We start from the raw sequence: 12,909 nt of genomic DNA on the forward strand, positions 1-12,909 counted from the left end.
CAATGGTGTGAGGAGCTGTCCTCCTTTTTTATTGAAAAAATACAGACTATCCAAGACAGCCTGGGGACGGGTACCCGAGAGTCAAAGGTTTTTTCTCCTCTGCTCCCCTCAGTCCCCACCCCTTCAGCGTCTCCCTTTATGAAGTTTATGCCCATAGCTGGGTCTGATGCATTGGCCATTCTTGGATCTCTCAAGTCGGGTTCCCCAACTGATCCCTGCCCAGCTAGAGTTTTGGCTGGGGTGGCTGAGGTGGTCTTTCCAGAGGTTACTATGATTATTAATCTATGCCTACAGACTGCCACTGTACCCCTGACTTGGAAACAGGCTAAGCTTTTGCCACTTTTAAAAAAAACCTCCTTGGATCAGCTTAAACCTACCAGTTATCGCCCAATCTCTCTCCTCCCGGCACTGTCTAAAGTTTGGGAAAAGGCAGTTTTTCGACAGCTTGAGGCATATGTGGAAGCCTCCGGTGTTTTTACACCCGGCGCAATCTGGTTTTAGGGCATCATATAGCACGGTGACTGCACTGGTTGAAATGGCTGGGGCGATAAGGTAATGTCTGGACGCGGGCGGCAGAGCAGCTTTGGTGCTACTCGATCTCTCTGCCGCCTTCGATACGGTGCCCCACCGACTACTTCTCACTCGTCTCTCAGACATTGGCATCGTGGGCCCTGCCTGGGATTGGCTGAAATCTTTTCTGGAAGATCGCACCCAGCAGGACTGGAAGCCACCTTTTTCATCGGCTGCCAGGAAAATATCTACGGGAGTCCCACAGGGTTCCACTTTGAGCCCTTTGCTCATTAATATTTACCGGACTCCGTTGATTTTTTTGGCGGACGAGCTGGGAGCAAAAATAATAGCTTATGCTGATGATACCCAGCTGCTATTTACCTGGAAAGACTGACCTGTCGACCGAAGGGGCCCAGAAATGTCTTGCGTCGGTGTCTAAGTGGCTTGCCCTTGCTCAACTGAAGTGCAACGAGGACAAGTCGGAGGTCCTTTTGTATGGTCAGTTCCCTCCTACCTTTAGAGAATCTTTGTGGCCTCTGGACTTCCCCCAAACAAATTCTGTGGGCACCCCAGCCAAGTAGTTGGGGGTATGGTTTGGAGAAGACCTTCGTTTCTCGACGCAAATTAAGAAACTCACCGGAGTGTGCTTTGGCACTCTTAAATCCCTAAGACGATTCTTCCCTCTGCTTCCCAGGCCAGCTAAGGAAATGGTCGCTCGGGCTCTTATCCTTTCTTGCATTGACTACGCCAATGCTTTGTTGTAGGAAGGTAGATCCCTGACTATGGTTGCCCCCAACTTTTTGCCTGGTGTTTTGCTGGTTTTCTGACTTAGTTGACCTGGGGCCCTGCTAATCAGGACCCCAGGCCTACTGCTCTCTCTGTAAAATGGATTCCATGTACCTTAGGTACATATCTAAATTGGATACTGAGTCACCTTATCAGTCCCTGTACAGTGTACCTTAGGTACCCAGGGCATAGGTGTACCCAGGGCCTACCAGGGGCTGCAGCATGTATCATGCCACCCCTGGCTGGCCATCCAAATCTGACACAACTGGCTGCTTGACAGCTGGGGCAAGGTGGTGTAATCACCCTTTGCTTTAGATATAGTATACCTATATCTAACCCTAAAAATGGACACACAGATCTCCTATCAGTCACTCCTATGGCAGGCCTTAACAATCCTGAAGGCAGAGTGCTTGGAATCGTGTGAGATGGTGCTCTGGCATGAGCTGAGCCTGTCTGCGGCTTTCGGGATCTATCCCTTAGCCGTTTCCATGATATCGCATACCATATACTCTTAAGTGCATTATAATCCTCGCGGTTAAATGCCAACTCTGGTATCGCTTTATCAAAACATGTCAAGTAAGGTGTCATACGAATTGGAATACTAACCCCTCGCCAATTCTGGCGACGGGGTTAGCATTCCACCCTTCTAGAGGGACACGACATGTATGTAACCCCTAACCCCGGTTAAAGTCAGACAGAGCCTTAGCATCCACAAAATGGATGCTGCCACCGAGACACAAGTCTGCCCTCCTGCTGCTGGGAGTTCTCCCAGAGCAGGAGATAAGGACAAAGGGTTTCCTGCCAGGGGCGGTGCCAGCACCGTCCCAGACAGGGTTTTGTGTATTCCAGGTAGGCAGGGCTACAGAGGAAGGTGACTGCAAGTGGCACCCCGGTGCTCACTGTGCATAGGCCGGCTGAAACCAGTTCCAGGGGCACTCCAGCCCCTGGCCTGGGGAAAGCCCGCCAAGGAAGTGGGTGTAACCACCCCCTCCTGGTCCCACCCATAGGGCAGGACCTAGTCGCGTGCCAGCCCCCTTTTCCCAGATAAAGGTAGGGACTGGCCCCCCTTCCAAATTAGATCATCTTTGGAATCAAGATACCACTTTCCACGAAAGGACTTCACGATTTCTTCTTCAAGATTCTCCCTTGTGGCTAAGGAGTAGTCACCCTGCATCCGCAGGCACCATCTAAGAACACTGCGGTCTGCTGCACGTCCTTCCTCCGGAATCCGACTGCCCAGCTCGACGAGAACCGGCTTCCCTGGCACCTCTGACCTCTACCCACCTCTACAGCCAAGCTGAGAACCGTGGGTGCGACGAGACCTCGAGGGACCGGCCATCTTCAAGACTGCACGACTTCTGCACAGCAAGCCCGCCGAGTAATTTCCTGGTGAGTGCTTTGGGGTCCGAGAAGCCCCGACCCTGAGCAGCTCCAGCACCGAAGTGCAGCCTCCCAGCATCTCCACGATCTGCGTGGGGCCCTTCTGCTTTTTGCTGCTCACCGCGTTGTTTGGCTACTAGCCCGCTGGCTTGTGGCCTTCTGAACGACGCCCGACGACATCACTGCTGCTGGTCTGGTTGCTCCAGACTGGCCCTTGCTCCCTTCCAGAAGAGGAGCACCCCGGACCCTCCTGGTCCCCTCAAGACGCCATTTTGAGTCCACCGCGTGGGCTTGAATTAGCCAAGGCTTGTTGCCCAATCCTGGGCAACTTCGACGCCGACAGCTTCATCCATCGTGGGACAGCTCGCCTCTCCATCCTGGTCGCCGACAACGCCTCCTGGTCCGTGAGATCTGCAGAGCCAGCGTCGCCCACTCACCTAGTCGAGGTGACTACCATCCGGTGCCCTCCTGGTGCCCACTGACTACTGGCTAGTAGTCACGAACTTGGTCCCCTCTGCTTTCAGGTGTCATCCATCTTCCAGATCCAGGCTTGGATCAACTCGAACTATCTTCACTGGTCGCCTGCCAGCATCTTTCTTCCAGGCTCCTGGTCTGGCAACGAGGATTCCCGACGTCTTTTGAGACCTATGCAGCTGCAGCCCCTGGGCTAGGTAACTTCGGCATTTCGGTGCCCCAGCATAGCCTCACTATCCAAGGGTCAGGATCCACTGTCGTTTTCTTCCTACCAGGTCGGGTTCGCCCGTAGACACTAACTTTAACTTTACTAGCTTCCATAGACTTTGTCCCGCATCCCGCATGAGAGTGCACACTCTGCACCCGAGTCCCCTAGGCCTCCTAGAAGTAATCTAACGATTCCCTAGTCAAGTCCTAGCGATTCCAAAGCCTATTAGTACTGTACTTACCTGCTAGTAATTTCGCATTCCACTTTTAGAGTATATGGTTTTTCGTGCCCCTCGGGCATTTGTATATACTGTGCTAACTTAAGTATTTTCGTAAGAGTTTTGTTGTGTGCCTAGCACCCTGTCCTCATAAAGAGTACAGGGTTGTTGTGATTCTAATAAATACATTGTTTATTTTCATAACACTTGTGTGGTGTCCTTTCACTGGGTGTTCAAGGGGTAATGTGATGGTAAAACAGCTGGCTTAACACGCCCTCTAGAGTCTTAGCCTTAGACTGCTCGTATCCACGCTACTAGGATAGCTGGTCTATAAGGTTGACTTACAACCAATCATCAATAAGGGTTGTTTGGACTGATATATAGTGATCACTAGAATAGTGAACACTGCACATCAGGCCAACTTCTCACATTGGTGAGCAGCGGTTGGGATTTGAGCTTGCTGTTGTTTTACCACACATATCCTAAGAATATCTTGTGAAAGATCACATAAGTACTAAAGGTACATATAACTTAGCTTAGAATACTCTGAGTTCTACTGAACCAGCTGTTGTAGCTCCTAGGGCCTAGCACACCCTAAACTACAACTCTAGCAAGGGATCAGTAGGCAAACATATAGTGTAGGTAAGTGCACCACTTACACCTCACTAGAAAAGCATGTCTAACCATGGAGAGTCCACTGAGACTCCCCTGGTAAGTGTTGACCCTCCACAGGTCACTTCCAGATATGCAGCTCTCAGTTTCCAGGAGATGAGACAAGTCTGTACCTCCAGGAAACTGAAGCAGGGGTCTAACCCCACCATTCCCTTTCTGATAGGTCTCTTAGAGACATATGATGCCAGAAAGATTTCTCAGTTACATGAGAACATGCCAGCCTTAGAGGGAACCTCTGGGGATCCAGACCTCCCCAACACTGCTACTGCAGTTGGAGAGGAGGAGGATCAGGAGGAACTCTCTGGGGATGAGGTAGACAAAGGTCTTGAGGTAGTCAGAAGGCTAACCAGGGCCAACTTAGACTTACTTGGGCTAGGATCTGGGGGCCCCCCAGTACTAACCCGAAGTGGGCCTAACCTTGGAGTTAGGAGAGATAGATCTCTTTCTAGGGACTCCAATAGATCTCTACACTCTAATGCCTCTTCCCAGAGGAGGAGGAACTCTCCACAGAGGAGAGTGACTTCCCCTCAGAGAAGAGAGCATGAAGCAAGGATGAGACAAGCTAGACTGAGGATTGAAAGGGAAGAACTTGCCCTGGCCAAGGAAAAGCTTGCATTTGCTAGAGAGCAGCAGATGAGTGGGTTATCTCCCACTGGTGGCAGCAATCTCCCAAGAGATAGAGAGAAGGGTTTAGATACTAAACACCTGACTAAGATAGTGCCCCCCTTTAAACAAGGGGATGACATCCAGAAATGGATGGCTGCTCTGGAGAGAGCCTGCACTGTGCAGTGCATCCCCCAGAGTCAGTGGGCAGCTATACTGTGGCTCTCCTTTGATGGTAAAGGTAGAGATAAGCTCCTCACTACAAGAGTGGAGGATGCTAATGATTACCAGGTCCTGAAAAATGCACTGGTTGATGGGTTTGGCTTAACCACTGAGCAGTACAGGTTGCTGTTCAGAGACACCCAGAAAACTCAGTCTCAGGACTGGTCAGACTTTGTTGATTGTGCCACTAAGGCTTTGGAAGGCTGGCTATTGGGTAGTAAGGTTACTGATTTCAAAGGATTGTATAATCTAATTATGAGAGAGCAAGTCTTAAATAATTGTCAGAACCAGTTATTACACCAGCACCTGGTAGACTCTGATCTGACCTCTCCACAGGAATTGGGTAAGAGGGCAGACAAATGGGTCAGAACCAGGATTAGGCCCAAGGACCAAGGTGGTGACCAGAAAAAGGAATCAACCAAGCCTCAAGAGAAGGGTGGGAATAAATCTCCAGATCAAACCACATCAGGGCCCCAAAAATCCTCTGAGGGGGGTGGGTCCCAGAATCCTTCTAATAACCAGAAGAAACCTTATTGTTACCCCTGTAAACAGGTGGGTCATTTGAAAACTGACAGCAGTTGCCCAAAGAATAACAATAAGGAAAACATACCCCCAAGTAACATTCCCAAACCTCCTGTTGCTACTAGTAGTAATCCCCCAGGTGGTGGGAGTGCCCCCAAGAATTTGGGTGCATTTACTTTGGGAGTTCCTAGGGACTCTGGCCTAACCAGGTCCCCAAACTTAGATCCTCTTGTCTGTGAGACTGGCATGGGGTTTGCCAACTTCACAACTTGTCCCAACACTTTGGGCAAGTACAGACAGGAACCCCTCATCAATGGTATAAAAGTTGAGGCCTATTGAGATACAGGGGCTAGCATCACTATGGTGACTGAGAGTCTAGTCCCCTCAAGGCAACTTTTACCTGGTGCCACATACCAGGTGACCAATATTGATGGAGTACAGAGAGATCATCCCATGGCAGTGGTCAATCTCAGCTGGGGAGGTGTCACTGGCCACAAGAGAGTGGCAGTGTCACCAAACTTGCCTGTAGATTGCCTACTGGGGAATGATTTAGAGCTCTCAGCCTGGGCTGAAGTTGAGCAAGAAACCCATTCTAAAATGGTAAACACCCATGGTAAGGTTAGTGGGGCAGTGATAGCCACAGCCCCAGTCCAAGATGTCCTCCCTGAACAGGTCAGGAGGGTTGTGCCAGTCACAACCCAATCTCAGACAACTTCCTTCCCAGAACAGGTTGTCAAGGCTGTCATGGTAACAGCCCACACCCAAACTGAGCCCCCTCCTGAAAAGGTTGGGAGAGTTGTGATGGCCACAGCTCAAACTCAGACAGATGATAGTGTTGTGAAGCCTGAAACTATGGATCACTCCACTCAGACAGAGGGCATTGAGGAGGAAGAGAAATCTCCCTCCCACCAGACTTTAGGAAAAGATCAGCCTCCTCAGGGAACTGATCTGACCCCTTGTGAAGAAACTGCCACAGAGGTAGTCAGGCCTAGCCTGGCAGAACCCCTGATGTCAGTGGACCCTTCCAAGGTGGGACCCAGTCTGGAGCAGGTAACCTGCCCCTCTCTACCCTGCCTCAGTCAGCCCAGGGCTGTAGAGGTCAGGGAGGCCAGTGTTGGACCCCAAGGGGCCCCCTGTCCAAAAGAATTTCCCAATCAGCAGATTAAGGGCACTGAAGCTAGTAGTCCTAGCCAAGTGAAAATAAAATCAACTCCTGAGGGATCCCCCTTAAATTTAGTTAGGGACCTCCCACAGATGGACACTGTTGGGCACAGCCAAACCTGGGACCTGAGGGCCCCAAACCTGACCTGTCCCTCCAGTAAGCCAAACAGAGGGACCCAACCTCCAGCTGTAGGTAGCCAGAGGTTGACCCTGAGAGCCCAAAACAACTCAGTCTTGGAAAGAAAGGCCTCTATGGTGGAAAACGATTGGAGGAAGCTGAGCCCAAAATTAGTGGAGCCTCACTTCAGTACTCCATTTCAGCACCAGCCTTTTCCTTTGCCAAAACACACCACAGGTAGAGATTCCCTATGGTGGAGACCCTCAGATACCCTTAGGGTGAGGGATTGCTTAGTGGACCATGAGATAGGGGGTAACCATGCCAGTGCTGGTACTTCCTTATATGGCCACTCAGGCAATATAGGCTTACCTGGCAAGGATAGCCTTATCTCCTTTCGTTTGGGGGGGGGTTATGTAGGAAGGTAGATCCCTGACTATGGTTGCCCCCAACTTTTTGCCTGGTGTTTTGCTGGTTTTCTGACTTAGTTGACCTGGGGCCCTGCTAATCAGGACCCCAGGCCTACTGCTCTCTCTGTAAAATGGATTCCATGTACCTTAGGTACATATCTAAATTGGATACTGAGTCACCTTATCAGTCCCTGTACAGTGTACCTTAGGTACCCAGGGCATAGGTGTACCCAGGGCCTACCAGGGGCTGCAGCATGTATTATGCCACTCCTGGCTGGCCATCCAAATCTGACACAACTGGCTGCTTGACAGCTGGGGCAAGGTGGTGTAATCACCCTTTGCTTTAGATATAGTATACCTATATCTAACCCTAAAAATGGAAACACAGATCTCCTATCAGTCACTCCTATGGCAGGCCTTAACAATCCTGAAGGCAGAGTGCTTGGAATCGTGTGAGATGGTGCTCTGGCATGAGCTGAGCCTGTCTGCGGCTTTCGGGATCTATCCCTTAGCCGTTTCCATGATATCGCATACCATATACTCTTAAGTGCATTATAATCCTCGCGGTTAAATGCCAACTCTGGTATCGCTTTATCAAAACATGTCAAGTAAGGTGTCATACGAATTGGAATACTAACCCCTCGCCAATTCTGGCGACGGGGTTAGCATTCCACCCTTCTAGAGGGACACGACATGTATGTAACCCCTAACCCCGGTTAAAGTCAGACAGAGCCTTAGCATCCACAAAATGGATGCTGCCACCGAGACACAAGTCTGCCCTCCTGCTGCTGGGAGTTCTCCCAGAGCAGGAGATAAGGACAAAGGGTTTCCTGCCAGGGGCGGTGCCAGCACCGTCCCAGACAGGGTTTTGTGTATTCCAGGTAGGCAGGGCTACAGAGGAAGGTGACTGCAAGTGGCACCCCGGTGCTCACTGCGCATAGGCCGGCTGAAACCAGTTCCAGGGGCACTCCAGCCCCTGGCCTGGGGAAAGCCCGCCAAGGAAGTGGGTGTAACCACCCCCTCCTGGTCCCACCCATAGGGCAGGACCTAGTCGCGTGCCAGCCCCCTTTTCCCAGATAAAGGTAGGGACTGGCCCCCTTCCAAATTAGATCATCTTTGGAATCAAGATACCACTTTCCACGAAAGGACTTCACGATTTCTTCTTCAAGATTCTCCCTTGTGGCTAAGGAGTAGTCACCCTGCATCCGCAGGCACCATCTAAGAACACTGCGGTCTGCTGCACGTCCTTCCTCCGGAATCCGACTGCCCAGCTCGACGAGAACCGGCTTCCCTGGCACCTCTGACCTCTACCCACCTCTACAGCCAAGCTGAGAACCGTGGGTGCGACGAGACCTCGAGGGACCGGCCATCTTCAAGACTGCACGACTTCTGCACAGCAAGCCCGCCGAGTAATTTCCTGGTGAGTGCTTTGGGGTCCGAGAAGCCCCGACCCTGAGCAGCTCCAGCACCGAAGTGCAGCCTCCCAGCATCTCCACGATCTGCGTGGGGCCCTTCTGCTTTTTGCTGCTCACCGCGTTGTTTGGCTACTAGCCCGCTGGCTTGTGGCCTTCTGAACGACGCCCGACGACATCACTGCTGCTGGTCTGGTTGCTCCAGACTGGCCCTTGCTCCCTTCCAGAAGAGGAGCACCCCGGACCCTCCTGGTCCCCTCAAGACGCCATTTTGAGTCCACCGCGTGGGCTTGAATTAGCCAAGGCTTGTTGCCCAATCCTGGGCAACTTCGACGCCGACAGCTTCATCCATCGTGGGAAAGCTCGCCTCTCCATCCTGGTCGCCAACAACGCCTCCTGGTCCGTGAAATCTGCAGAGCCAGCGTCGCCCACTCACCTAGTCGAGGTGACTACGATCCGGTGCCCTCCTGGTGCCCACTGACTACTGGCTAGTAGTCACGAACTTGGTCCCCTCTGCTTTCAGGTGTCATCCATCTTCCAGATCCAGGCTTGGATCAACTCGAACTATCTTCACTGGTCGCCTGCCAGCATCTTTCTTCCAGGCTCCTGGTCCGGCAACGAGGATTCCCGACGTCTTTTGAGACCTATGCAGCTGCAGCCCCTGGGCTAGGTAACTTCGGCATTTCGGTGCCCCAGCATAGCCTCACTATCCAAGGGTCAGGATCCACTGTCGTTTTCTTCCTACCAGGTCGGGTTCGCCCGTAGACACTAACTTTAACTTTACTAGCTTCCATAGACTTTGTCCCGCATCCCGCGTGAGAGTGCACACTCTGCACCCGAGTCCCCTAGGCCCCCTAGAAGTAATCTAACGATTCCCTAGTCAAGTCCTAGCGATTCCAAAGCCTATTAGTACTGTACTTACCTGCTAGTAATTTCGCATTCCACTTTTAGAGTATATGGTTTTTCGTGCCCCTCGGGCATTTGTATATACTGTGCTAACTTAAGTATTTTCGTAAGAGTTTTGTTGTGTGCCTAGCACCCTGTCCTCATAAAGAGTACAGGGTTGTTGTGATTCTAATAAATACATTGTTTATTTTCATAACACTTGTGTGGTGTCCTTTCACTGGGTGTTCAAGGGGTAATGTGATGGTAAAACAGCTGGCTTAACACGCCCTCTAGAGTCTTAGCCTTAGACTGCTCGTATCCACGCTACTAGGATAGCTGGTCTATAAGGTTGACTTACAACCAATCATCAATAAGGGTTGTTTGGACTGATATATAGTGATCACTAGAATAGTGAACACTGCACATCAGGCCAACTTCTCACATTTGTACATCGGCATTCCAAGCTATCTGGTAAAAAAACTGCAGACCATACAGAATGCCGCGGCTAGACTTCTGTTTAACATCTCCAGAAGATCAAGCGTAAGACAGCACCTGCGAGATCTACACTGGCTTTCTGTGGCCCATAGAGTGCAATTCAAAGCTCTCACTCTGGCCCACAGAGCCCTGCACGGTCTTGGACCAATGTATCTTATGAAGCGTTTTGCTTTCTATGCTCCGAGCAGGGCTCTGCGCTCAGCCACCCAACACCGGTTGGTGACTCCCAGATTCCGTAGGATGTGGCTTGGAGGTCAGTCCCTTTCCGTTAAAACAGCTAAAGCATGGAATTCTCTTCCCTTGGAATTACGCTACATGCATGACTCTAGGTTGTTTAAAAAACAACTCAAAACCTTCTTCTTTAACCTGCCAGTTTAACTCCTTTGCTCCGCCAGGTCACGGTAACTTTGCGCGCCAGGATACTCATGTGTAATTGTGCGCGATATAAAACTTCTATAACTTAACATAACATAGGACCCTCTTTTCGAACACTGCTCACTCCAGCAGGTAGCAACAAAGCAACCCAATCTTTGGTAGCCACAGATCAGTGGTGGGCAAGTCAGCAAATATAGTGAGCTAAGCGTCCAGGGTCTGGCATAGCTCGAAGACCCCAAATGCAAGCAGAGCTTTGGAAAGTTTTGGCACGTAAATAATGTACAACTAATTGTTTAACATTTGGAAGTGTTTCTATGTATTGCATAGATTACATTTCTACATCCAAAATTTATTGAAATTAATTTCTAACACTAAACAAAGATTCAAGAACCAACAACCCCCGCAATATGCCCAGAGGAGAATGCCATAAGTGAGCCATGAGGCAATTCAGTGCACGATGAGCACTATGTAAATGGTTAATCTTATTATAATAAATTGTATTCTAAAATTACGGTAGATAAACTGGTCTTTAATTTCTTTAGAATTGGCGACTTGTGATGCACCCAGTTGCCTATTATAAAGAAGTGAGTAGTTGCTCAACTGTAATAACTTATTACAGTTCAGCTCTGATGTCACAGTGCCTGCTGCAAGAGCCAGCAGCTGAGGAGAAAGGCAGGTTAGATCATGGAGAATAATTAAACTTACTTACGCCCACTACCCTTCCTGAGGGTGTAGGCCTTCAACCATGACTCTACAGCCAACTCTGTCCTGGGCTTTTCTTTCAATCTGACTCCAGGTTTAACCCATCTACTTGCAGTCAGCCTTGAGGACTTGACACCAGATGTTTCTTGGTCTTCCTCTTTTCCTTTCCCTGGAGGGTTCCGGGTAAGGTATTACCTGGTAGTGTTTTGATCGGGGCTTAAGGAGGGTGTGACTTGTCCAGCCCCAGCATCTTTTCGTGATTTCTTACTGAGCCTGGAGTAGGAATAGCCATAGGTCATTGTTGCTAATGGTGTTTGGCCAGCGGATTTGCAGGATTTTCCTCAGACAGGTGTTCATAAAAGTATAGATTTTATTGGTGGTGGTAACTGTTGCCCTCCACGTTTCTCTTCCATATAGAAGGACAGATTTTAAGTTGTTGATAAAAAGCCTGATCTTTGTTTGCAGCGTTAGGTTCTTGATCCAGATAATCTTTCGCTGAATAAAGGCAGCCCTTGTTTTATCGATTATTGCCTCAAAGTCAGTCTCTGTACCGCCCTACTTGCCTATGACACTTTCCAGTTCGGTGAAGCCTCAACCTCTTTCAGTGCATCGCCTGCAAGAGTGACTGCAGTTGTGCTGGCTGTGTTAGCCATCAGGATCTTTGTTTTTCACCTGTGGATGTTGAGGCAAAGTTGTGCTGATGTGGCTGCCATTTTGCCGGTCTTCTTTGGCATCTGCAGATGGATATTAGAGAATAGGGCCGGGTCATCTGCAAAGTCCAGGTCATCAAGCTGCATCCAAGGTGTCCACTGGATCCAATTTCTACTCCTTGCTGTCAATGTCTTCATGATCCAGTCGAAGGTCAGCAGGAAGAGAAAAAGTGATAGCAAACAACCCTGGCAGACGTTGGTCCTTACTTTGAAAGCTTCCGTGAGTTGTCCTCCATTGATGATCTTGCAGGTCACTCCCTTGTAAGAGTTCCGGATGATTCTTATGGCTTTATCTGGTGTGCCGTAGTGACAGAGGAATCTCCAAAGGGACTCTCTATCGATGCTGTTGAATGCCTTTGCATAGTCAAAGTTGACAGAGGGGGAATTTCCATTGCATTGACTGTTCAATGATGATGCGCAATTTTGCAATCTGGTCTGTGCAAGATCTATCTTTGTGGAAGCCAGCTTGCTGGTCTCACAATTGAGTGTCAATTTGTTCCTTCAATGAAGCATAATTAAAACAGCTATTTAAGAAAGAAAATGAAAGGTGGCTTTTCTTTATTCCACTCATTTAATTTAATTTCTTTATACGATCAAGTTAAAAATGATCATAAAAGTACAAATAAATACTTCATCATAAAATTGTACAAATTGTTTGTAAAAATACAGATATTTCGACAATCATTCTAAATACAAACATAGAGGCATTAAAATCTTTAAAACAACAGAAACCATGTCATATACACGCGATCCTCTTCCTCATTCAGGCCCATAAGAATGACGCTATTGAGTAGCAAACCAAAGAGTAAGGTAATGATTTTAAAAAGTAGAGTGCCACCCGACACTGCTTAAAATTCCCTTTCTTTAAAATTGGTTTTAAATAATCATTTCTTTCATTCTTATATAGCCTGCAGAATAAAACTAAATGCAATTCGGTTAGGGATGACAGGTTATCACAAGGGTATGCACTAAGCTCGGAACGATTATATGTTTTTTCCGGATAACCTAGCATGAGAGGGATCAAGTTAGTACGGAACCTGAGTAATATGA

The 12,909-nt window shown here is 49.2% G+C and overlaps 1 protein-coding gene across 2 annotated transcripts in view; it reads right to left on the minus strand.

The window, feature by feature from the left end:
- The window catches only part of ARHGEF38 (Rho guanine nucleotide exchange factor 38), a 352,819-nt gene that overhangs the window by 180,091 nt on the left and 159,819 nt on the right, over window positions 1-12,909 (minus strand). The window lies entirely within an intron of this gene.

This window comes from Lissotriton helveticus, chromosome 2_1 (assembly GCF_964261635.1).
Source record: "Lissotriton helveticus chromosome 2_1, aLisHel1.1, whole genome shotgun sequence".
In the NCBI taxonomy this organism is placed as follows: Eukaryota; Metazoa; Chordata; class Amphibia; order Caudata; family Salamandridae; genus Lissotriton; species Lissotriton helveticus.